The sequence below is a fragment of the Phoxinus phoxinus genome (genome assembly GCF_949152265.1).
Source record: "Phoxinus phoxinus genome assembly, chromosome: 5".
Classification (NCBI taxonomy): Eukaryota; Metazoa; Chordata; class Actinopteri; order Cypriniformes; family Leuciscidae; genus Phoxinus; species Phoxinus phoxinus.
Genome location: NC_136880.1, coordinates 30,307,044 through 30,332,970, shown reverse-complemented (window position 1 = coordinate 30,332,970; position 25,927 = coordinate 30,307,044). Strand labels below are relative to the sequence as shown.

The following is a 25,927-nucleotide window of genomic DNA, read 5'->3' as shown; positions in this document are numbered from 1 at the left end:
TCAAAAAGTTTCATAAAAACACGGCTGGAGCGTTGTTTAGCTTTTTCTTGCAGGCAAAATCTTGTTACACAAAGCTTCTTGGTTTGAAAGTGACTTCGATGGACCTTGATTACCTGCAAAATTTCGCCTTTAGTGGTTCAAATCAGACTCACTCAGTCAGCAAAGCAGTTAAAGCCATTACTTACAGTAGTTCAAAACTAACTCAGTGTCACTTAAAGGATTTGTTCACTTTAAAAAAAATGTTTGCTGATAATTTACTCACCCCGATGTCATCCAAGATGTCCATGTCTTTCTTTCTTCAGTCGAAAAGAAGTTTAGGTTTTTGAGGAAAATATTCCAGGATTTTTCTACACAGATGGCAACCATCTATCCCAATGTTCAAAAGAAGGTTCAAATGTCCGTCTCAATGCAGTCTCTACACGATTCCAGTCGACAAATAAGGGTCTTATCTAGCGAAATTTCTATACTTTTTAACCACAATTGTTCGTCTTGTGCCGGTCTGCGACGTGCCACGTATTGCCTCGTCATGTTGGAAAGGTCAAAAAAAAAAAAAAATTTTTTATAATAATATAAATTAAAACAAAGATGTCGGACGATTTTGAAGTTGGAGGAGAAAATGAGATGGAGTTTTCCGCCCTTCCCTACTTTTTTGAACCGGAGTACACAGACAAATAACTTAGATAGATGAAGTGAACGTGACCTTTCCAAGTGATTACGTAATGCGTGGCGCATCGCAGACCAGCACAAGATGAACAATTGTGGTTAAAAAGTATATAAATTTTAATTTTTCTTTAGAAAATGACCGATCGTTTCGCTAGATAAGACCCTTATTTCTCAACTGGGATCGTGTAGAGACTTTGAAGCTGCATTGAGACGGACATTTGAACCTTCTTTTGAACATTGGGATAGATGTTTGCCACTGAAGTTAATTCTGTGTAGAAAAAGCCTGGAATGTTTTCCTCCAAAACCTTAATTTCTTTTCGACTGAAGAAAGAAAGACGGGGATTTCTTGGATGACATCGGGGTGAGTAAATTATCAGCAAAAACATTTTGAAAGTGAACTAATCCTTTAACTCAATAAAGACAGTCACTTGTTGCCACCTACTGGTATAAATATGTAACATGAAGAAAGCGATAGGAGCGGACCAGTTACAGTGCTGTTGGACTGTCAGCAAATTTGAGGAGTGCAACTAATTGTTGTTTCTATTTTATTTTGCAATGCAGAAGTAAGCCTTCAGTTGAATTTTTTAATGTGCGAGACTTACAATTCAGTAAAACCATTTGCGTTACAAATCAGTGTTTTAATTCAAATCAAATAAAACACATACCAGTTTGCAATAGAGTGATGCAGGTATAACATCACTTATAGGCCAATCTGCAGTTAGCATCACCTTGATTCCCTCAACAAAAACCCAGTAGGATTTTCCCCATAGGCTTTCGGGTTATTGCTGAAAATAAGCTCTGTGATCAACAAAAATGTATGATACACTTGCATGTTTTGTCCATCAAGATAATTATCACAGATGAACACAACTTTTATGAATTTTGAAGCCTAAATGCAGTTGCTAGAAGTAAAAAGCTAAAGGTAGGCTATAAACGAACTACATCACAGGCCCACGAATTCAGCATCACCATCACTAAGCTTCTGACAACTCTTTCAGTTTTTATCTAAAAACATTTTCTCAGAATGTTGGAGTTAGAATAGTTTGTAAGAGCACAATTATAACCATAACGATTATTTTACCTTTTCGGTGTGATGACATTTAATCTCCTCAACTGCCTCTGTAGTCCCATTTAGCCACTTGTTAGCAACTGTCTTTTTCAAGACACATAGCTTAAAAAAAAATTAGTGGAGTAATATTGATGTATTTAATAAAACGTGAGAGTTTCTTGAGCTTGTGTTCAGCACAGACCTGATTTCAGCCATTTAACATAAACCCCATTCAAAAAGAATAACTGGAAGCGAATGACATTGGAAGCCTCGCACATTTAAGATGGCAGGATGTCAAATCACTTATTTGTGGGGTGCTCTTGCACCAGCTGAGCAACTGTCATTGAGATGAATGGGAATCAGGAATCAGTCTGGGCTGTCCGCCTCTCTGGGGGATTTATAGAGGCTTTGGGGCACTTGACCACAAGCCCATCTTAACTGCATTCTGACTCAGCTCATTCTTTTTCTTCCAGTGTGCAGCTCAGTTGATAGGTTCCAGTCCATGCGATCATGATCCTTAAATGGATATGGAGAAGATGAAAAAGTGTACGTCAAATGCTCACTCCCCCCCTCAGGCAATGTCTTCTTTTATTCACTGAGGAACTTGGATGCACAAATCGCATATGGGCTTTTCTTTATAACAGAACTGCACCTCTGATAGTGTATTATTATTTTAGGTTTAGAAAAAGAATGGAACAATCGAAATACAAGATCAATATAAAAATAATTTAAAGAACAAAGATACATTAGTATCAAAATATGATCTTTCCATCAGCAAAAACTATAATGTTTGAAACAAGCTGTCACATCATCATATTGGGAAAAAAAAGTGCTGGCTTTCAAGTTATTTAGAAGTGTTCTTCTGATGAGAGGGAGTAGCATATGGTGTCATTTTTATCCATATGTTGTATATCAGATCCGCTATTGGTTTTGAGAGCACGTTGTGCTCACAGTCGGTGGTGATATCATGTGTCCTTTGATCCTGCAACCCAACTCACCTGGATCCTACTGTACTACAGTCTGGTGTGTCATCAAAGCTCCCTCTCAGTGATCAACATTTCATCAAAGCAAAACTCTTCCAAGACCTGCCACAACCCAGTGATGCTCAATAAAGTTTATGTGACACTTATGAGGGACATTTATTGTAAAATTCCAGACTTAAAATGTCTGTCATTTCCAACTAATCAAACTAATGGACTTTAAGACCTTCATAAGGACTTATGAAATCTTCAAATGAGATTTTTTGCCCATGTGAACATCAGTCATATTAAGATTTTATAAGTTCTTGAAATAAGTTCTTAATTCTATACAAAAAATGTGTGATTTCAGTGTTTATCAGTAGTTTTAAAAGAATAAAAAATTGCATAGGAAACAAGGAAAGAAACTCTCCTCCTATCTGCCATTGGTTGTACAAAAAATAGCCCCACCTCAAGCTTGTGCCATTGGATCAGCTAATGTTGCTATGCCGGGCTGATCAGCCCTGCATCTCAATATCCACTATCCATCCTAAACATGTGAGATTAGAATAAGTGTGTCCCAAAGCATAGTATGTTAAAAAGAGTATGCAGGAAGTCCCCGGATGGTCTACTATTTCCGGTGGATTTTTGAAGTGTGGATCCATGCTCACTATAATGGCTATAATGCCCAAAACCCATTGCGTTTTGAAGGAGGAACTACAAACACAAGCAAAAAGTGGAGCGCTAAAGTAAAACCCTACCCTCTGTTCAATATTCCGTTTCACTCGGAAATGCGTCACAACACTTGAGAAAAGTCGTTTGCTACTTCCGGTTCACGCGGACTTTAAAGACGAAATTGTATGACGTGATAGTATGTCCCAAAGGTTGTCTACTTTTTGCTACACACTCAAAAGTATCTACATTTTCTTCACAAAAAGAGTACATACTTTTAGGGCGTAGTATAAGTAGGGGAATCGAGACGCAGCACAGGATTCTAAAACAAACACAGCCATGTTTAGATAGTAACGCTGCAGGAGAAAGTAGATCAAGTTTTTAATATTGTTTAAATGTCTATGTAGTGTTTTTATTATGCATTAATACAAACCACATGCAAATTCATAAGTGAACACCATTGCTGAGTATTGCAGTGAATCAAAGACAGTCTCAAAAACACAGTTTGAAATGACTGGTGTCACAACTACCTACCTTGTAACCAATCACGTCAATGTGCGGGATTTTGCATATCATTATAACTATGCTCTGAAGCTGGGGAGTCTCAAGAGAAGCCCGGTTATCACGGTAAATTTGTCTTTTGATTTGAAAAATCTGGTATATTTAGCAATATAGGCTATGCCGATGAATTATGTAAATGATGTACATCACAATGCTATGATGAACTATGTGCCTTTCTCCACTGATGTTCGAAGTTGTTCAAAGCGTTTCTAAGGATACTGATGTGTAGAAGGCAGCTTTCTGACTCTGAGTTGGTGAACGGGAACATGGTTTGTTTAACATTAGCAACACGTTAGTAGCTGTTTGATAACCAAGCAAAAGGCTAATCATATTAATTACCATTATGTGTCCGACGTTGTAGAAAGTGATGTATAAAACACATTACCATTCTGATAAATCGACTTGCATACGACCCTGAGTGAGAGGATGTGGGGCTCATTTGCATATTCATGGATCTGCATATTGGATATATAAGGGTGAAGAGTTACATTCAAGCTATTTTAAAGCATGAATTAAAAAAATACACAGGAAAAAAACATTTAAATATGCCATTTTGTTGATCAAAGATGTTTTAAGGTATACAATTATTGACTGCAGGGGGACTTTTAAAAAAAAGTACACTTTTTTTTTTTTTTTACATTTAATTGGCTTATGATTCTAATACAGCAATTTATTTATTACCCTGAGGTATTTTCAAGATCTAAGTATACTGTTTAAGTCTGTCACACACTATGATTATACACTATGACAATTTGATACAATGACTTCTGCGCGTGTGGGTTTCAATGCCATCTTCTTTGGGTGGAGGCTTTTAGCTTGCCCTATTAAATGGTCTCCAAGGTTTAGCCTATCTCAAAACGATGTTATGTTGTAAATGTTTCTGTGTGAGGAGGAGTGCGAATTCAAACTCATTAAAAGTTAAGTATACAAACACACCTCCCTTTTTTATCTCCACCAAAGTACTCCCTAGTGGGATTAATGGTGGATAGTAAAATAGTTCATAAAGATATTGAGTGAGTTTTATAATGAGTTTAAAATATATTTTCAAATAATACAATTTGTAATTTAAACTGAAATTCCCCAGATACAACACTCCTATAGTCAGACTCTGTCAGACATTCGAGAAAGACCTACAATTGACCTTGAAAGAGCAGATTATGTCCACATATCACTTCATATCCTTCTGAAATATTGATTAGTGATGCAGAATTATGAAAGTAAAGCTGCTGCAATAATTCTACCGAGACAAGTAGGCTACTATTGTATTAGATATGGCTGCGTTTTCACTTGGCATAAACATGTGACCTGTATCCGGTCCTTTTAATCATGAAATGCTTCTAAATAATGTCTTCATCATACAAGATTAATGTTGGGAAACTTATATTAAATTGATTCGATCTGCTTCAAGCTGTTTACAATGTGGAAATACGTTTGAAATTTATCACTTTATTAATTCCGCAAGGGGCAATTACAGTGCGTCAACACAATACAAACTTATTTCAGACATAAACATAACACATAGCCAAATTAAAACACAAAAAACAATCACATATTACATATTACAATATGCTTAAAATGCAATCACTCATTAAGACCTGTAACTAATTAAAAGGACATTAAGAGTCATTTAAAAATTCAGATTACAAAGACGAATGGCCTCATGGCACAAAAAAGAAAACCTAATGGTTGGTCGTACCCTACCTAAAAGAATGATCTCAAAGTTCAAAATTAGAATTTTTTTTAAAAGAAAATGGTTGCATCATACTTTTCAATAATAGTTTATGGTTATACAAATTTGTATCATTTTTATTAATAGTCATGCTTTTTGCTTTCTGAGAGTTTGCTGGTTTAAAAGACATATAAGGTGGTAAAAATGTGAACTCACATTTAATAACGGAGAACACTAGCCTGGGTTTCCCCATACTGCCTTTGCACAGCGCGATTTTATTCACGCTGAAAGGCAGTCTGGATACCATGGACCAGATTTTCGCCTCATTTAGGGAACCAATCACAGAACGGGGAGGGAGCAGCAAGACGATGACGACATCTATGCGACACAACTAAGCAGTTTGTTTATATCCATATATACCTTCGACCCTCATGTTTATCTTGCACAAACGGCAATAGTCGCTGAACGTCATTGTTTACACAAAAATATCTTACCCATCGTCTTCTTCCTTGTCTAATTTCTGTCACTCTACATACGTCATCTGGTATAATGGAAACGATTGGCTATGAGCTACGTACAGGCGCATTTGATAGACATTCTTAGCACCCAATAAACGGCGCCGGGCATTCGTAAACCAGGCCTCAAATACGAGAAAATGCACATGTGGTTCCCAGACCTAAGTCTCAACGAGAATTGGGTCTGGCGTTAGCCAGGCTAGGAGAACACAGTTTTCCACCAAGAACTCACATTTAATAACGGAGAACACAGTTTTCCACCGAGACCTTTTGCACAAATTGTGAAATGAATAGGGTTTTTTTTCTTCTTTTTGGTAATGTTATTTGGTGTTCCCTGTTTGGTGGAACAGTGCAATCATTTCAGTGACTGTTAAGAAGTAATTCAGGGTCATTGTGAACAAAATGTGAAGGACATTCAATATCACAGGATAACCAGCTCTGAATATGGCTGTCACGGTGTCAGGCTCCATGCGGATGAAGTAACCAAAGCAATATGAACTTGAAACCTGTGTAAATGCAATATGTGTAGGTCTGGGAGGAGTAAGAGGCTGACCATGACATGAGTGTCACATTCTTTACGAGTTTGTAATGCTTATGAAATATGTTTCACAAAAGCATTTTGCACAATTTTAAACACGCATTGCTGGGTTAGCCCAGAGGAATCATCCCCATTCAAACATGATCCAATTTATGGGATTGGACGGATGGATGGATGGATGGATGGATGGATGGATGGATGGATGGATGGATGGATGGATGGATGGATGGATGGATGGATGGATGGATAAACGGACGGACGGACGGACGGACGGACGGACGGACGGACGGACGGACGGACGGACGGACGGACGGACGGACGGACGGACGGATGGATGGACGGATGAATCTAAGGAGAGAGAGATAAGTGGGAAATCTCTTCAAAAGTGGAAAACAAAGTACTTTTTGCATAAAATTGCAGCACAGTCCAGACCGCTTACAGAGCTAAAGGGAGGAAGGTTAATTGACTCCGAGAATAGCCACTGTGAGCTTCTGTATAGGTAGGCTCGGATCCAGGCTCCATCTGGACTCAGCCAGCTTTAGCAGTGCTGCCTGTTACCAGCCTTCATTTGCTACTTAAATAGGCCCTAGATGATGCTTCAGTATAAAAGTGGCCATGTTGGAGTGTAATGTTGGAGTATCAGCTGTGCTATCAAACAGAAACAAATAACACTCAAATAGTATCCCACATCAAAAGGAAATCAGGCACTTATGTATATTACCATTTCCTTGCGTCTTTTGCACCCATGAGAAAGAGAACATCTTGATCTGAACACATTTAGCATGAGGAACAGAATGCAGAGCAGAGCTTTCTGGCTGCATGTTTACTTTAGTTACAAGTTCAAGTGAGCATCAAGGGTATTCAATCTAATCCAATCTGATTGAAAGACATTCAATCCCTTGTGGAGAATGTGATGACAACTTCATCTGAATATAATCATGTCACATCATCCATCATATAACAGGATCACAAAAGAACCAATGCAAGAAGCTCTTCTGATGTGTGAAGTAATTCTAGCTTCTATTAAGATGTTTTCACAGTCAAAAGGCCCAAGTGTACCGGCTCTTTAGAAAAACATTCAAAGGTGTCTTCGTGGTGATTTCATGGTGTCAAGTGTACGGGTCGGCAATCATACAAACAGGTCTGCATTCCAAAGCTAAGACAAAAATAAATAAAAAATGCAGGTATAATCAAGGTGCCAGTGAAAAGCAGATTGAGTTATAGGTATTCCACATGCTTTACATTCCTTAAGTGATGCCAACAGATGAAAGAAGCGATACAGAGGACCATAGACATATGCTAATTATTAGTGAAATCTGGTATCTTACACTATGATCTGCCCCCTGATAGATAGTTTGGCTCTAATATGCTTAAGTTCAGAGAAATCAAATCATTAAAAATTAAATCTAAAAAAAAAATGTGTGAACTGAGAAAATAGGTCATTAATTACAGTAAATGGAAATTCGAAACTAATTCCTATTAGAAAGTAAAAAAAATCTGGACATGCATTTAGGCAGATTCTCGTATGAAATAAAAAGCACCTGATGAAAAATATTTTTATGAATATTAGAGCTTAAATTAGAATGTCTAGCAATGTTAAAATTGCATTTAAGTTCAATATTGTCCAAAAATGCATGCAATTCTACTTTTTTATTGTGTGTGTGTGTGGGTGTGTTTAATTTAAAATTAAAAAATAATACCTACAATGTAACAAGCAAAAACAAAAAAACAACAACCAGCTTACCACAATAATTCTTAATATTTTATATATTACTAGTTTTGTCAAGTTACATTTTTCAAATGAAACATCTCATGGGTATTTCATCAATCTGAATCCCATAATACAGTACAATCATGGCTATTTATTTATTTATTACAGGAATATTTTACATTTTGGGTTTTCTGAAGACATCAAAAAAAAAGCCCTTATTATGAGATTATATTTATTATTTTTTACCATTAAAACTTCTCAGAGCTTGTCTGTGTTGGATTGTCCTTGAATAACTTGTGATGATGTCAGTTATTTTCTAATGATCTAAAAGGAAGGAGTGGGTTGTTATTAATTATAAAGGGTTTTGCTTTTCTAGCCTCAGCACATTTATTGTAACACTGCAAATTAGAATATTATAATTTATGCAAACATTTACTGTATGTGCTTATATGTTTGGGTTTTATATTATTTATAAAAATAATAATAGATTTTGAATTGACTGACTTAATCAAAACCCAGTATACAGATATCATTAAATCATAATTTTTTTAAGCAGCCTTAGGGTCTCGCAGACCCCAAACAGAACATGAAACTTAACAGCAGACAGTTAATTTCATTCATATGCATTGCAGTGAAAGTCGGTATGATGATCATATGAAAATTTCATAAACACAGAAAACACCCCTGCAGTAAAATCCAACACAAGTGAGCTCAGGACTTTCATTAAATATTGTCAGAACGAGTTACTTCTGAATATACTGATGGCACTCTTTGTGTTTGGAGATTTTTTCGAGAGTGAAGCAGTAATGAACTGGAGTTATGACGTGATAATATTTCCTGCAACATTCTGAAGTGCCTCTCACACGACTTGATCTGCTGCAAGTCTTTCTCCACATCATAAGTATGCATTCACCACAGACAGTAGTGTCACGGTTTTGTTCACGTCATGTCTGCTTCCTTGTCTGTCATGTGATCCCTTGTAGTCATGTGATCCTGCCATGTGTCTTGTCATGAGTTTATTGTCTGATTGTTAGATCATTGTTCACAGGTGTCCCTTGTCTGGTCGTTAGTCTTGTATGTATTTAAGCCCTCATGTTTGCCTGTGTCTTGGTCAAGTATTGTTTCCTGTAAACCACTGTTAGTAAGTCTTTGTCCATGTCATATTTTCATGCCACGCCATGTTTTTTGTTTATTGTTATGTTTTGTTTAATTAAAGCTGCACTTGGGTTCTCTTAAAACTTGCCTCCAGTGGATCCATATTACAGAATACTTGACCAACAACCATGAACCCAGCATACCTTTCCCTCCTAAATCTACGCCAGAGGAATCGTCCCCTGGAAATTTATGTGGAGGAATTTTGTGGAGTGGACTATGCTACAAGGTTGGTTTTAATGATGTGGCTCTTAAGGACATCTTCCGCTATGGGCTGAACGAACCGCTGCGCTCATCTTTGCCAGGGGGGAAAATTCATTTTTCCCTAGAGCAATATATTGACTATGCCCTTCTTTTGAGTGGTTCTTCGTTTACTGTGGGCTTTGTGGATGAGGTGCCCCACAATCCCACAGTAACCCCCAAGCCTGAGCCGCTTCACGTCATGCCTGCCAAGCTTGAGCCGCTTCACGTCATGCCTGCCAAGCTTGAGCCGCTTCACGTCATGCCTGCCAAGCCTGAGCCGCTTCACGTCATGCCTGCCAAGCCTGAGCCGCTTCACGTCATGCCTGCCAAGCCTGAGCCGCTTCACGTCATGCCTGCCAAGCCTGAGCCGCTTCACGTCATGCCTGCCAAGCCTGAGCCGCTTCACGTCATGCCTGCCAAGCCTGAGCCGCTTCACGTCATGCCTGCCAAGCCTGAGCCGCTTCACGTCATGCCTGCCAAACCTTGGTATTGCAAGCACCAATGCTCTACTGTTTGAGCTACAGGAAAGGTCTTTAAATAAGTGCATCAGTTTAAGGAATAATTTTATGGAGTTTTTGCTGTTTATTATGATAGCAGAGTACAGGATCAAGAAAAATCACAAACTGGGACTTGAACTCGGGTCACCCAAAGCCCTACACTTCTTAACACCAGTGCACTGACCACTAGACTATAGGGGTAAATATATCAGCAACAGTTTAATAAATATTAGAACCTCATTGTGTATGAAATACAGGGGGAACAGAATCCGACGGCAAAAAAACAGCTGTCGGAATCCGTTCCCCCACTCCAACTATGAGAGGTGTTGGTGTAGTGGCTTAAAAAATGCTGATTATATTTTTTGTGTGGGGATGGGGCTTATCTGGCACCAGTGTAAAATAAATATATTTTAGAGTTTTTGCCTTTTATTGTGATAGGAAAATATGGGATCAAAAAAAGTCAGAGAGCCGGGACTTGAACTTGTTTCACCTAAAAATCATCAGCTCTTAAAGTCAGTGCATTGACCACTAGGCTGTGGTGGCGTATTTATTAATAGCACTTTGATAGATATTAGAAGATCCTCCTTGTGTAAGAAATACAAGGGGAACGGATTCCGACGGCTGTTTTTTTGCCGTTGGATTCTGTTCCCCTGTAAAAAGAAAAACAGCTGTCGGAATCCGTTCCCCCACTCCAACAATGAGAGGTGTTGGTGTAGTGGCTTAAAAAATGCATATTTTATTTTGTCTGGGGATCGAGCTTTTGCTTTTTATTGTGATAGGAAAATATGGGATCAAAAAAAGTCCACAAGCCGGGACTTGAACTTGTGTCACTTAAAAATTATCCGCTCTTGAAGTCAGTGCACTGACCACTAGGCTGTAGGGGCCTATTAGTTAACAACACTTTGATAGATATTAGAAGAACCTCATTGTGTAAGAAATACAGGGGGAACAGATTCCGACGGCTGTTTTTTTGCCGTCGGATTCTGTTCCCCCTGTAAAAAAAAAAATAGCTGTCGGAATCCGTCCCCCCACTCCCATTATGAGAGGTGTGGATGTAGTGGCCTAAAAAAGCTTATTTTATTTTGTGTGGGATGGAGCTTACCTGGCACCAGTTTAAATAAATATATTTTAGAGTTTTTGCCTTTTATTGTGATAGGAAAATATGGGATAAAAAAAGTCAGAGAGCCGGGACTTGAACTTGTTTCACCTAAAGATCGTCAGCTCTTAAAGTCAGTGCATTGACCACTAGGCTGTGGAGGCCTAATCACCTTCAGCACTTTGAAAGATATTTGAAGATCCTCCTCGTGTAAGAAATACAGGGGGAACGGATTCCGACGGCTGTTTTTTTGCCGTCGGATTCTGTTCCCCCTGTAAAAAAAAGCAGCTGTCGGAATCCGTTCCCCCACTCCCATTATGAGATATGTTGTTTTAGTGGCTTAAAAAATGCTTATTTTAATTTGTGTGGGGATGTAGCTTAACTGGCATCAGTTTAAAGAAATAATTTTTACAGTTTTTGGCCTTTATTTTTTATAGGAAAATATGGGATCAAAAAGAGTCTGCGAGCCGGGACTTGAACTTGTTTCACCTAAAGATCGTCAGCTCTTAAAGTCAGTGCATTGACCACTAGGCTGTGGAGGCCTAATCATTTTCAGCACTTTGATAGATATTTGAAGATCCTCCTCGTGCAAGAAATACAGGGGGAACGGATTCCGACGGCTGTTATTTTGCCATTGGATTCTGTTCCCCCTGTAAAAAAAACAGCTGTCGGAATCCGTTCCCCCAGTCCTATTATGAGAGGTGTTGATGTAGTGGCCTAAAAAAGCTTATTTTATTTTTTGTGGGAGGGAGCTTACCTGGCGCCAGTTTAAATAAATATATTTTAGAGTTTTTGCCTTTTTCTATGATATGAAAAAATGGGATCAAAAAAAGTCCACAAGCCAGGACTTGAAATTGTGTCACGTGGAGGCCTAATTATTTTCAGCACTTTGATAGATATTAGAAGATCCTCCTCGTGTAAGAAATGCAGGGGGAACGGATTCCGACGGCTGTTTTTTTGCCGTCGGATTCTGTTCCCCCTGTAAAAAAAACAGCTGTCGGAATCCGTTCCCCCACTCCCATTATGAGAGGTGTTGATGTAGTGGCCTAAAAAAGCTTATTTTATTTTTTGTGGGATGGAGCTTACCTGGCACCAGTTTAAATAAATATATTTTAGAGTTTTTGCCTTTTATTGTGATAGGAAAATATGGGATAAAAAAAGTCACAGAGCCGGGACTTGAACTTGTTTCACCTAAAGATCGTCAGTTCTTAAAGTCAGTGCATTGACCACTAGGCTGTGGAGGCCTAAACATCTACTGCACTTTGGTAGATATTAGAAGATCCTCCTCCTGTAAGAAATACAGGGGGAACGGATTCCGACGGCTGTTTTTTTGCCGTCGGATTCTGTTCCCCCTGTAAAAAAAAAGCAGCTGTCGGAATCCGTTCCCCCACTCCCACTATGAGAGGTGTTGATGTAGTGGCCTAAAAAAGCTTATTTTATTTTGTGTGGGGATGGAGCTTACCTGGCACCAGTGTAAAATAGATATATTTTAGAGTTTTTGCCTTTTATTGTGATAGGAAAATATGGAATCAAAAAAAGTCAGCGATTCAGGACTTGAACTTATTTCACCTATAAGTCCTCAGCTCTTAAAATCAGTGCATTGACCACTAGGCTGTGGAGGCCTTATCATTTTCAGCACTTTGATAGATATTTGAAGATCCTCCTCGTGTAAGAAATTCAGGGGGAACGGATTCCGACGGCTGTTTTTTTGCCGTCGGATTCTGTTCCCCCTGTAAAAAAAAAAAACAGCTGTCGGAATCCGTTCCCCCACTCCCATTATGAGATGTGTTGATTTGGTGGCTTAAAAAATGCTTATTTAATTTTGTGTGGGGATGGAGCTTAACTGGCATCAGTTTAAAGAAATAATTTTTAGAGTTTTTGCCCTTTATCTTTGATAGGAAAATATGGGATCAAAAAAAGTTTGCGAGCCGGGACTTGAACTTGTGTCACCTAAAAATCATTAGCTCTATATGTCAGTGAATTGACCACTAGGCTGTGGGGACCTAATAATTAGCAGCACTTTGATAGATATTAGAAGATCCTCCTTGTGTGAGAAATACAGGGGGAACGGATTCCGACGGCTGTTTTTTTGCCGTCGGATTCTGTTCCCCCTGTAAAAAAAAAAAAAAACAGCTGTCGAAATGCGTTCCCCCACTCCCATTATGAGATGTGTAGATTTAGTGGCTTAACAAATGCATATTTTATTTTGTGTGGGGATGTAGCTTAACTGGCATCAGTTTAAAGAAATCATTTTTAGAGTTTTTGCCCTTTATTTTTGATAGGAAAATATGGGATCAAAAAAAGGCCACGAGCCGGGACTTGAACTTGCGTCACCTAAAAATTGTCAGCTCTTAATATTTGTGCACTGACCACTAGGCTGTGGTGGCTTATTTATTAATAGCACTTTGATAGATATTAGAAGATCCTCCTTGTAAAAGAAATACAGGGGGAACGGATTCCGACGGCTGTTTTTTTGCCGTCGGATTCTGTTCCCCCTGTAAAAAGAAAAACAGCTGTCGGAATCCGTTCCCCCACTCCAACTATGAGAGGTGTTGGTGTAGTGGCTTAAAAAATGCATATTTTATTTTGTGTGGGGATCGAGCTTTTGCTTTTTATTGTGATAGGAAAATATGGGATCAAAAAAAGTCCACAAGCCGGGACTTGAACTTGTGTCACTTAAAAATTATCCGCTCTTGAAGTCAGTGCACTGACCACTAGGCTGTAGGGGCCTATTAGTTAACAACACTTTGATAGATATTAGAAGAACCTCATTGTGTAAGAAATACAGGGTGAACGGATTCCGACGGCTGTTTTTTTGCCGTCGGATTCTGTTCCCCCTGTAAAAAAAAAAAACAGCTGTCGGAATCCGTTCCCCCACTCCCACTATGAGATGTGTTGATTTGGTGGCTTAAAAAATGCTTATTTAATTTTGTGTGGGGATGGAGCTTAACTGGCATCAGTTTAAAGAAATAATTTTTAGAGTTTTTGCCCTTTATCTTTGATAGGAAAATATGGGATCAAAAAAAGTTTGCGAGGCGGGACTTGAACTTGTGTCACCTAAAAATCATTAGCTCTATATGTCAGTGAATTGACCACTAGGCTGTATAGGGACCTTATAATTAGCTGCACTTTGATAGATATTAGAAGATCCTCCTTGCGAGAAATACAGGGGGAACGGATTCCGACGGCTGTTTTTTTGCCGTCGGATTCTGTTCCCCTGTAAAAAAAAAAAAACAGCTGTCGGAATGCGTTCCCCCACTCCCATTATGAGATGTGTTGATTTAGTGGCTTAAATAATGCTGATTATATTTTTTGTGTGGGATGGTGCTTACCTGGCACCAGTTTAAATAAATATATTTTAAAGTTTTTGCCTTTTATTTTGATAGGAAAATATGGGATCAAAAAAAGTCAGCGAGCAGGGACTTGAACTTGTGTCACCTTAAAATCATCAGCTCTTAAAGTCAGTGCATTGACCACTAGGCTGTGGAGGCCTAATCATTTTCAGCACTTTGAAAGATATTTGAAGATCCTCCTCTTGTAAGAAATACAGGGGGAACGGATACCAACAGCTGTTTTTTTGCCGTCGGATTCTGTTCCCCCCGTAAAAAAAAGCAGGGGGACCTGGCACCAGTTTAAATAAATGTATTTTAGAGTTTTTGCCTTTTATTGTGAAAGGAAAATATGGGATCAAAAAAAGTCAGCGAGCCGGGACTTGAACTTGTGTCACCTAAAAATCGTCAGCTCTTAAAGTCAGTGCATTGACCACTAGGCTGTGGAGGCCTAATCATTTTCAGCACTTTGATAGATATTTGAAGATCCTCCTCGTGTAAGAAATACAGGGGGAACGGATTCCGAGGCTGTTATTTTGCCATCGGATTCTGTTCCCCCTGTAAAAAAAAAAACAGCTTTCGGAATCCGTTCCCCCACTCCTATTATGAGAGGTGTTGATGTAGTGGCCTAAAAAAGCTTATTTTATTTTTTGTGGGAGGGAGCTTTCCTGGCACCAGTGTAAAATAAATATATTTTAGAGTTTTTGCCTTTTTCTATGATATGAATAAATGGGATAAAAAAAAGTCCACAAGCCGGGACTTGAACTTGTTTCACCTAAAAATAATCCGCTCTTGAAGTCAGTGCACTGACCACTAGGCTGTGGGGGCCTATTAATTAACAGCACTTTGATAGATATTAGAAGATCCTCATTGTGTAAGAAATACATGGGGAAAAGAATCCGACGGCAAAAAAACATATGTCGGAATCCGTTCCCATTATGAGAGGTGTTGATGTAGTGGCTTGAATAACGGTTGATAGTATTTTGTTTGTGGATGGAGGTTTACTGTCATAGTTTACATTTGGCAGATTTTTGATCCAGAGCGACGTAGACTGAATTTCATGGTATACATTTTGTATTCTTATCAGTTTCTGCTTTCCCTGGGAATTGAACCTATGACCTTGGTATAGCAAGCACCAATACTCTAATGTTTGAGCTACAGGAAAGGTCTTTAAATAAGTGCATCAGTTTAAGGAATAATTTTATGGAGTTTTTGCTGTTTATTATGATAGCAGAGTAAAGGATCAAGAAAAATCACAAACTGGGACTTGAACTCGGGTCACCCAAAGCCCTACACTTCTTAACACTTGGTCAATTTAAGAGGCTAGTAAAGTACCGGAAAGCTGGCACAATGGGCACCTGTCCCTGCTTCCCAAATTAGGATAAGTCTATGGTGACAATGGGATGTCTTTTTTTATTTATTATTTATTTTTTTATTTATTTTTTGGTTGATTCAGTGTACTATTAATGTATTATGTCTTGTATGGTCACTGTATTTGTTATATTTTTATTATGATAGCAGAGTACAGGATCTAGAAAAATCACAAACTGGGACTTGAACTCGGGTCACCCAAAGCCCTACACTTCTTAACACCAGTGCACTGACCACTAGACTATAGGGGTAAATATATCAGCAACAGTTTAATAAATATTAGAACCTCATTGTGTATGAAATACAGGGGGAACAGAATCCGACGGCAAAAAAACAGCTGCCGGAATCCGTTCCCCCACTCCAACTATGAGAGGTGTTGGTGTAGTGGCTTAAAAAATGCTGATTATATTTTTTGTGTGGGGATGGGGCTTATCTGGCACCAGTGTAAAATAAATATATTTGAGAGTTTTTGCCTTTTATTGTGATAGGAAAATATGGGAATAATGTCACTTTGCGAGAATGAAAGGTTTGAATATAATTCAAGGATTCCATTCATATTAATGATTTTGTTTTCTTCAACAATTCAATAAACAATTATTTTAGTATTATTAAGAAATAAATATATGTTTGGGGGGGAAAGGTGTGTTTATTCAGACTTTTCACAAATGCAACATAAATCCAGTCTTTTCTATATTAACCCTTATGTGCTGTTGTGGCTGTTTTCAGCCACTATGGGGTATTTTTGAGTCTTATTTTGGCCATAACTTTTTCCGTGTTTCAGCAAATGGAATGATTTTTGGTGACAAAGCTTATTTTTACACATATTTTAGGAAAATGCTTTGAAAATTTTCAAAAACTCAATAGTACACTCTGGGCAAATTCACTACCCTTTCGTTATGTTCGTGGCTGAAAACAGCCACTACTTTAAACTGCTGTAAAAATTGATCAGATAAATATTTTTTTGCCATTTTTTTTGCATAAATCTATTAATCAACCTCAGTCCTGTTCAAAACTACTAAATGTTTTAAAAAAAATCAAGATTTTAACTCTTTAATTGCCAAATTCATAAATTATGTAACTGATTTGGGAGGGGAAAAAACACAAAATTACTTATTTTCAATATAAAATGTGATTGTGGACTGGATTTTTTTTTACCTTTTATCACAGTCTTGGACATGTCAAAGATTAGAAACAACATTGGTTTTGATGCATTGTTAGTTTTTGTGCAGCATCAGATTTTAACTTTTTCTCCCTCATTTACTGTTCGTGGCTGTTTTTGCCCCATTGACTTCCATTATAACCAAATTTTTTGATTGCAAAGCCATGACACCATAAAATCATGCATTTTTGATTGTTGGTGGTTTTCCCTGTTGGGAAGAGGTAAAAATTTAAATTTTTACTGTTGATAACCAGGTGGCACCATTAACCCTTTATATAGGCCTGTGCAAAAAAAAAGCTTAGTTTCTGGCTTTTACATGGAGTTATATGGAGTATAATAGCATAATAAAGTGTGTGTGTGTGTGTGTGTGTGTGTGTGTGTGTGTGTGTGTGTGTGTGTGTGTGTGTGTGTGTGTGTGTGTGTGTGTGTGTGTGTGTGTGGTTGTGTGTGTGTGTGTGTGTGTGTGTGTGTGTGTGGTTGTGTGTGTGTGTGTGTGTGTGTGTGTGTGTGTGTGTGTGTGTGTGTGTGTGTGTGTGTGTGTGTGTGTGTGTGTGTGTGTGTGTGTGTGTGTGTGTGTGTGTGTGTGTGTGTGTGTGTGTGTGTGTGTGTGTGTGTGTGTGTGTGTGTGTGTGTGTGTGTGTGTGTGTGTGTGTGTGTGTGTGTGTGTGTGTGTGTGTGTGTGTGTGTGTGTGTGTGTGTGTGTGTGTGTGTGTGTGTGTGTGTGTGTGTGTGTGTGTGTGTGTGTGTGTGTGTGTGTGTGTGTGTGTGTGTGTGTGTGTGTGTGTGTGTGTGTGTGTGTGTGTGTGTGTGTGTGTGTGTGTGTGTGTGTGTGTGTGTGTGTGTGTGTGTGTGTGTGTGTGTGTGTGTGTGTGTGTGTGTGTGTGTGTGTGTGTGTGTGTGTGTGTGTGTGTGTGTGTGTGTGTGTGTGTGTGTGTGTGTGTGTGTGTGTGTGTGTGTGTGTGTGTGTGTGTGTGAGTGAGAGTGAGAGTGAGAGTGAGAGTGAGAGTGAGAGTGAGAGTGAGAGTGAGAGTGAGAGTGAGAGTGAGAGTGAGAGTGAGAGTGAGAGTGAGAGTGAGAGTGAGAGTGAGAGTGAGAGTGAGAGTGAGAGTGAGAGTGAGAGTGAGAGTGAGAGTGAGAGTGAGAGTGAGAGTGAGAGTGAGAGTGAGAGTGAGAGTGAGAGTGAGAGTGAGAGTGAGAGTGAGAGTGAGAGTGAACTCACCTTGATGCGTCTGAGAAAATCTAAATATGCACCTCAGCTCTCAGAACTACATGGAGTAAACAAAAACCAAGTAAGTGTATTTATGCATCTACCTTTTGATGGTGAGAAATGCAGACTAAACAAAAACTAAGCAAGTGGATTTGAACACTTGCATGCAAGCCTGCTGGTCATTTGATGGTGAGAAGAGCAGCAAGCAACATGAGAAAGGGCTTGACTTGTAGTGAAGTTCTAGAGATGATCATGCAGCCCGACCCGTCCAGCGAGCTGCAGGATGTATTGTCTTCTCCCTCTGACACCACAGATTTGGATGTGGCACCCTCATCATCCTCTCTAGCTTCCACTGAAGGCGAGGAGGATTCGGAGGATCCTGGGTCTGGGTGGATTGGGAGAAACGGCGAAGTGTGGTTTTCCACCAACGCGGAGACAACTCCCTTTCTTCAGCCTGCCAGAGGCGTGACTTCATGGCCGACGAGATGATTGACCTCATTGTCAGCATGACCAACCTCCAAAACGCAGACCTCTGGTGATTTCTTGAATCTTGAGAGGGACATGGTGGCTCTAAAAATCGCACGACCACTGTGATCATCCCACAGGCAACGTGTGGACTCCCCTCTGGACCTGTAGACGCCGGCCAAAATCAGTAGCCCCATGTAGGCATGGAGATCTGTGGAGTCCACCCCGGTCCAGTTTCTCATTGTGCGGCGCCCGTAAAAAACAGATTGAACACAGAATCAATGTTCTGGACCCTTGCGATGGCATAGCGCGTCGGCCATGAAGTCACGCCTCTGGCAGGCTGAAGAAAGGGAGTTGTCTCCGCGTTGGTGGAAAACCAAACTTCGCCGTTTCTCACAATCCACCCAGACCCAGGATCTTCCGAATCCTCCTCGCCTTCAGTGGAAGCTAGAGAGGATGATGAGGGTGCCACATCCAAATCAGGATCTGCCTCTCCTGAGTCTGTGGTGTCAGAGGGAGAAGACAATACATCCTGCAGCTCGCTGGAGGGGTCCGGCTGCAGAATCATCTCTAAAACTTCACTACAAGTCAAGCCCTTTCTCATGTTGCTTGCTGCTCTTCTCACCATCAAATGACCAGCAGGCTTGCATGCAAGTGTTCAAATCCACTTGCTTAGTTTTTGTTTAGTCTGCATTTCTCATTATCAAAAGGTAGATGCATAAATACACTTACTTTGTTTTTGTTTACTCCATGTAGTTCTGAGAGCTGAGGTGCATATTTTGATTTTCTCAGACGCATCAAGTTCTCACACACACACACACACACACACACACACACACACACACACACACACACTTTATTATGCTATTATACTCCATATAACTCCATGTAAAAGCCAGAAACTAAGCTTTTTTTTGCACAGGCCTATATAAAGGGTTAATTGTGCCACCTGGTTATCAACAGTAAAAATTACAAATTTTACCTCTTCCCAACAGGGAAAACCACCAACAATCAAAAATACATGATTTTATGGTGTCATGGCTTTGCAATCAAAAAATGTGGTTATAATGGAAGTCAATGGGGCAAAAACAGCCACGAACAGTAAATGAGGGAGAAAAAGTTAAAATCTGATGCTGCACAAAAACTAACAATGCATCAAAACCAATGTTGTTTCTAATCTTTGACATGTCCAAGACTGTGATAAAAGGTAAAAAAAAATCCAGTCCACAATCACATTTTATATTGAAAATAAGTAATTTTGTGTTTTTTTCCCTCCCAAATCAGTGACATAATTTATGAATTTGGCAATTAAAGAGTTAAAATCTTGATTTTTTTAAAAACATTTAGTAGTTTTGAACAGGACTGAGGTTGATTAATAGATTTATGCAAAAAAAATGGCAAAAAAATATTTATCTGATCAATTTTTACAGCAGTTTAAAGTAGTGGCTGTTTTCAGCCACGAACATAACGAAAGGATGGAAATTTGAACAATGCACAAGGGTTAAACAACAGTATGGAATAAATAACATGTTAAATTGTTTAATTCACTTTATTTATATATATATATATAAAATACTACTGATGTGATAAATATAATATGTGTCTTTAACAACACATTGTCATATGAACAAACAGACAGTAACTACACCATTTCAGTCTCACAGATGCTGTAAGCTGCTACTTTTAATAAAAAGAACCATTATAATTATTTATTCAAACGAACACTGATCTTGCTCATTCTACACTGCTCGGACTGTCTGCTTTGCGTTGTTGGATTTAGTAGCGGTGTTGCAGTACCACATTAGAATGAAAGTGCGAGAAGCATTTTTTTAACACACTGTAATGGCAATTCGTAATACATTGTAAAAAAAAAAAAAGATTATGATCAAAAAGTTATGACAACATATGTTTTTACAATGCTTTAATTCATCAATGTAATTTAAGCAATTTACCACTTTTTTATGTTATACAAGATTCAACTAGTTTTTTAAAGCTAATGTCGTAACTTTTTTGGTTTAAAAATTATCCAAAATAATTTTTTGAGCAAGTACATAACCAGCCAGTGTTCAAAACTATCTACTTGCCTTAGCTCTTTTCAAAATGGTTAGCTTGTAATAATGTTTTTAATTCCAGTGGTACTGGTGGATTTCCGCGGGAAATTCGAGCATGTCTTTGCATCATTACGTCACATCTGTACACAAAAAGAAGTGTGTCGGCTACCCAGATAGCAATGAGTCGGCGGACCACCGGCGGTGCTCCGGAGGCAGTAGAAGCGTCAGAATGGCGTAATCGCAAACACGTTTGCGGGCGCACCGCTGGCGGCAGCCGCTTTTTAAAAGCGGCAGCCGCCTTCCTACCGCCTTCGTTCCGCGGCCGGCCCGCAGGCCAACCGCCGTTCCGCCACCGTTATACCGAAGGCGGCCCTTCCGCGGCCCGTCGGAGGCAAGCGCTGTTTGAGCGATCTGCCGCCGCTTATTGAATATATATTTTTTATATTTATAGCATGCAGTTTTAACAAGGATAATGATTGATCAAACCAGACAAATTTACATTTGACGTTTTATTTCCACATTTCAAAGTACAGTAACTGTCATTGAAACAAAATTTGTAAGATCACTTAAATATAAATAATAAAATTATATATATATATATATAGACACGATAAAAAACATGCAGGTTTCCAAATAAATGTTGGTAAAAAAAAAAACAGCCTTGCCAGTAAATTATAGCACTTGCAATAATTGTTAATAATGTAAAGAGGTCAGCTCTAAGATGAAAAGAATTACAGTAAACATTATAACAAGTAATGAGGATATTTGGTACCAAAGAAAGTGCAGGATAGCAAATAAATCAAGATATAACATCACATTTTCAAGCCATTTCTAACAATAGGATAAGTGGTAGCCTAATAATTTAGAGTAAAGCTCTGGACTAGAATATACCATTATAATGGCATTGCTGACCTGGGGCACAAGATTTACACTGTGCTGCAATAAGATCTGTCTCTAGTATCTGTGATAAACAAAACTTGACGTGTATATATACATGTATAAAATGTATATATAAAAATACTAAGGTAAAAACAGTAGTAGAAAAGACCATTATAACTACAATGCTGACCTGAGGCACAAGCATTTGCAAGCTATATTTAACAATAGAATAGTTAAGCACGGTAACAAATGAAATAAGCAGCAAATAGTATTTAAAGTAATTGAGATCCTTGGTAATGCAGGGTCAGGGGGAGAATAAAAAAAATAAAAAAATAAAGTTAGTTCCACAGTGAACAGTGTGGATTGGGTGAGTAGTCTGGCGCTTCTTGATGTTACTGACTGCAGGACAACGAAAGAGTTACAGTTGTCAGTGATGCTGGGGTGTCAGTAGTCAGCCTAGGTTTAAGGGGTTGGCTGTGGGTCCCTCTCAGCTGTGCGGCGCCTTTTTCCGCCTTCACGGTCAGATGCTCCTTTCAGGTAACGCGTAACATTAACCTGGACCGCCTCATCAGTGGCATCCTGGGTTGCCGGGTTCTTCCGGATGGCCCCTGTAGAAAATACAGATGTGTCATGCCATTCAAATGGAATAAGGCCATACACATCTACTTAAATATAAAAAAAAAATATTCAACTTACTTTGAACAATGGTCTTCAGGAACAGGTCTCTAAAACATGCTTTATCCCCTACACCAGTCCAGGTTGTATTAATGGAAAGCGGATTAGAGAATATACTCTGAAGCATTCGCCACACTGTTGTCTTTAGGTCCCTCCCACATTAGATAGCCAAAAACCGAAGCTGAAAATCCAAAAAAGTGTTACAAATTACATTTTTCTGAAGCTTCTCATAATTAAATATAAAATGTGACAGGCTGTGGATTCAGACTGTAGAATATGCAGGGTACAATCTTAATTTGACTTTTTAGATTACCCTACGGCGTTATAAACGAAAGCAGCACACTTACAAATCGTTCCTGGAGCTCTTTATCCTGCCTCAAACTATCGTCAAGCAACGCCAAATTTTCCTGGGTGTCTAGGGGGAGTAACAGATCCCCTGGCAGAGATAACTCTCCAACAGACACATTGGCACTGAAATGTTGCAGCATAGTGTCCATTTTGTGGTCCATGTGGCACAACATCGCCAAACTCTCCAAGACGTCGCAGCATTAGGGTCTGATCTGCACCTACAGGGGTTCCCGGAATAATAGAATAAAATAGTTAGTCCTGGTCCCTCAACTACTAAACTATGACATTACTATCTAGGTCTACTACATGTACAGGTGGCCCCAGTGGGAATTAAACCAACAACTACAGGTGTTGTTTGCAAGTTGTACCTGATTGCCCAGTGCGAGCAAACGTCTTCAACATTGTCCCAACTTGCTTCACCTGCTCTTGAAGTGAGCCACTGTCATCCGAAGCTACAAATTTAAAGGCATATGATAGTTTTGAACCTACATCACACACAAAAAAGTAAAATTTAAGAAGAGTGGATGTTCTCACCTACTCGTGCATTGCTTTCCCTTAGAGCTTGGTTCTCCTCCCTCAGGGCTCGGTTTTCAGTCCGGAGTCTCTGGAAATCTACATAAAAAAATAAAAGGCACTATTTTCAATACTGTTAAAACACTGGCCATTAAGACATAGGCCTAGAATATACCTTCATAGCTGAAAACTTCATGGTGAACACAAGATGCCAGGGGAGTCCAAGGACCAATAACGGAGTGATTACTTTCCCCTATTGATAATCATTGACGTAAAAATATGTTCGAAGTTATTGCATACATTTAATGAATTGGACTTAAATGTAACACTTAGTTTAGCGCAAAATCCTTCTCCTTTTGGCCCAGCAACTAGACATTGTGACTAACGAAGCATTTACCTTTAAAGCCAAAACGATTGTCCAACAGTAGGTCTCATGGGTGAAGATAACCAGTTATGCTCTGGTCAAGGTATCTGCAAGAAAATGTGAACAAAGCCGCATTGTTAACGTTAGGAATATACAGTAGCTATGCTGTGGGAGACAAAACTGATCAGCCAAACGTGGAACAGTGAAATTGTTAAAAAATAAAATGTATTCATTGAGTGTACGTTAGTGATTAAAGTGAAAACAGAATTGTCCTCAAACATAAAAAGTACAGAATTAGAAATCACAATAGCCTTAAATCCAGTACAGTAACACACAGCACAACACTTGCTAGCCACTGTAGCTACACGGTGAACTGAACTAGCCGCATATTTGTTCGGACAAAAAAATAAATTAAAAACACCTATATACATCATTCTGTTTTGTTAGAAAACACCAGAAGTTAAACTTAGTCTTTCTATATGTAAAATAGTAAAATTTCTACGTGTACTAGGCTAGCAACATTGCTTAACCTCAACAAAAGTTAAAAAACAGCATGTGCTAGCTAACACTTGCTAGCACCTCTAGCTAACGTTACTGGACTAGCAGCATTGTTCAGGCAAACAAAATAATTTAAATTACCTATACATCGTTATTTTTTATAAGAAAACACCAAAAGTTAAACTTAGATGCAACTTTAAAGCTTTGGCCACCTAACGTTACTGTAGCTAGTTATATTTCTACATGTAACGTTACTAGCAACATTGCGTAAACAAGGCTGAACAAAGATGACGTTACAGATTTTAAATATATAAACTAAAAACAATGTAAACATGCTATTGCGTTACACAAAAAGAAAACATGTACTTACTTAAACGATGGTAGTCGATGACTTTGCTAGTTAGCAAACTGCAGGCTGTAACGTAGTAAATACTGACAGTAACTCGCGATTGAGCGGCGACCTTCTTCTTCTTCTTCTTCTTCTTCTTCTTCTTCTTCTTCTTCTTTCCAATTTTACGGCGGTTGGCATCCAGCTTTTTGGTGCGAGCGGCGACCTGCTGCGAATGTGCTCGGGAGGAGCTAGCCTCAGTGGCTCCAGTGCGTCATCGACAGTAGGGGCGGGGCGGGGCCAGGAGCTATTTCACAAAACTATCAGCGCAGCTCTGAAGCCAGAGGAGAATTTAGAGTTTTTCCTTCCTTCAGGTCAAAACAGGGTTTTGATATTACCATGGTTGCACTTGCAAATGAATACAAATATATCAAGTAGGCCATACCTTTGGCCATGTTGCAGATGTATTTCACTGTTCACTGATTAGTCAGGCATTGGTAAAAAGTCTAACTTCATCAATTTATTCTGCTAAATTGTTCATACCATGAATGAAATATCTATTTTAAACCTAATCAGAATCAGAAAGTTATTTATTGCAAGTAAGTAAGTAACTTAAGTTTTACAAAATGAATTATTTTTGGTTTATTGGTGCATGTCTCAATTGTGCATAAATCAAAGAAATGTAAACAATTTTCACCTAAGAGCATAAAATAATTTGATATATTTTACATATAATCACTTCAGAGTTTCAACGTCATTTAAATGTAATTTCCTAAACCTTACCTTATGGAATCAAGAGTCAGGATTTAAACCCTAATGGCTTTGGAGCAAAAAAAAAAAAAAGCTATAATTTAGGCTATTATGATTTTATAATCGCTTCAAATGTGAAAAGTAGTTAAAATGCTGTCAGTTCCACTAACTCCCAACATGCGTTTGCAACATGGCTGGTCGATTTGAGAGTAGAAATCTGTATTTCAAAGCGGCTTGCCGCCAGCTGGCCGCGGTCCATTAGACGGAGGCAACCGCCAGAGAAAATGAAGCAGTCGGCCCGCCGGCTATTCGGCGGCGGCATCTCGCATAAAATGGGAGTGACGTATTCGGCGGCAAACGTTGTATCCCCGCCAGCGAGACGCACCTATAGCCGACAGCTTAGGGCCGGCGGCAAAAAGAAGCCGTGTGGATATTTTTTGCTATCTGGGTAGTAGGCTATATTGCGTGTGAGGCTGTTGGAGGTGGAGATTTATAGTCTTTTCTCACGGCACTTGATGTAATTAAACATCAATTTGATGGCGGATCCAAAAAGGTTCAAACGACAATCACCAGTGACAACCCGTTGTAAAATGCAAAAGACTTCGGACTTCGGAGTGGCTACAGAAAAAAAGAGACTGAAACCGGGCCCATGCGAAAACAAGGATAATA

At 39.0% G+C, this 25,927-nt stretch overlaps 1 long non-coding RNA gene across 2 annotated transcripts; it reads right to left on the bottom strand.

Moving 5' to 3' along the window:
- Positions 1-21,530: 21,530 nt before the first annotated feature.
- LOC306998573 lies at positions 21,531-24,684 on the bottom strand. 2 transcript variants are annotated; one of them, XR_013797594.1, is made up of 8 exons: positions 24,551-24,684; positions 23,716-23,789; positions 23,494-23,571; positions 23,340-23,417; positions 23,174-23,257; positions 22,805-23,023; positions 22,479-22,638; positions 21,531-22,390 (listed from the first exon to the last, which is right to left on the bottom strand). It is a non-coding gene; the product is annotated as an uncharacterized lncRNA (long non-coding RNA). The 2 variants fall into 2 exon arrangements; XR_013797593.1 differs by having other exon boundaries at positions 23,344-23,571.
- Between the last annotated feature and the right edge of the window lie 1,243 nt (positions 24,685-25,927).